Below are 1390 nucleotides of genomic sequence, written 5' to 3'. Positions count from 1 at the left end.
AGGGGGGGTGTCGGGAGGTGGTTTTCTGACCATTGCCCGGGACGGGCTCATGCGCCCCTGGCTGCATCCGGGGTCCCGCTCGGATGGGGCAAGGGGGGGACAGGAAGCGGGGGCTGTCCGGGCAAGGGGGTGTGTGCAAAAGGCAGCGCAGGGGGAAATCAACCCTCCCTACACACAGACCCTCCCCGTCCTGTGCACTCTTGCCCTCGCGCACACACACTCAGGGGTATGGCTGGGATGGCAGATTGAGCCCAACCTAAGAGACGAGGTGGCCGAGTGGTTAAGGCGATGGACTGCTAATCCATTGTGCTCTGCACGCGTGGGTTCGAATCCCACCCTCGTCGCTCCCTTTTTGGGAAGAAGAGGAGGGTTAGCAGTGCATTATTTTCTGGACTGGTTCTGGAAGAAAGGGATTGGGGGTGTTCGCAGCCTTAAGGGTATGAGAGCAGCGTCTGCTGTTCAACTTGTCTCATTCTCCTCCTTTCATGCAATAAAGTCTCCTCTCAGCCCCTGGGGTTAACGCTGGCAGGGAGAGGTGTGTGCAGTAAAATCCCCTCTCAGTATCAGGGGGCCCAACGGGTGGGTGAAATGACACATTGGAACCCCGATAACCCACAGTAGATTGAATGGGGGGGGTGTCTATTGGGTGGTGGGCTGGGAACTGTATTATACTCCCCAATACATTGCCCTAGGAATATGAAAGCAAGCTAGCTATTCGTGGGGGGCAACAACCCCCGCTTAGATGAAGGCAGATGGCAGGGGATCTGTCACTCACTGGAGGGGCCAATGGGAGACCCCTGGATGGGATGGGTGTGCCTCTGGATGGTGGGGGGGGGTAGAAATCCCCACTTGGGACTCATTTTCCAGAGGGGGCTGCATCACATGGATGAAAGGATCAGCCTGGGGGAAGGGAGCCCCCAAGAGCCGGAGGAGTCGGTTTTGGATAGGAAAGCTGGGATTTGGGGCTGTCGTTAATGTGGCACTGAATGACTAGTGTCCAAGCCCCTGAACCACAGCACAGCACCCACATGTCAGCTGTGTGCTTCAGTCCCCTTGAAGTGGAGGCAATTTAAGCATAATTGGGCCTCAATGTGTCCTCCCCCTTGACAGATGTGGAAACTGAGGCAGATTGCTGGGGAGGAACTCACCTAAACAATCAGTGGCCGAATAGGGACTGGAACCCAGTGAGTCCTGGCTCTCAGCCCCTCTGCTCTAACCACTAGCCCCCACTCTGCTCCAAGATCTGGGAACAGAAGTCAGGAATCTATTTTCCATGCCAGAGTTTGTGGTTATGTTGAGTACCGCATGCTGGGGGGCACATCCCTCCCATGGACTCCCTCTGAAGCACCTGGCATTGGCCACTGTTGGCAGACAGGATACTGGGCTAGAT

General features: G+C 56.4%; 1 non-coding gene across 1 annotated transcript; it reads left to right on the top strand.

Moving 5' to 3' along the window:
* Window positions 1-262: 262 nt before the first annotated feature.
* Window positions 263-344, top strand: TRNAS-GCU (transfer RNA serine (anticodon GCU)). Its single transcript has one exon. It is a non-coding gene; the product is annotated as a tRNA-Ser (tRNA).
* The last annotated feature ends 1046 nt before the right edge of the window (window positions 345-1390 follow it).

The sequence above is a fragment of the Chrysemys picta genome, unplaced genomic scaffold, assembly GCF_011386835.1.
Source record: "Chrysemys picta bellii isolate R12L10 unplaced genomic scaffold, ASM1138683v2 scaf7496, whole genome shotgun sequence".
NCBI lineage: Eukaryota > Metazoa > Chordata > Testudines > Emydidae > Chrysemys > Chrysemys picta.
This window is presented reverse-complemented; position numbering and strand designations above follow the sequence as displayed.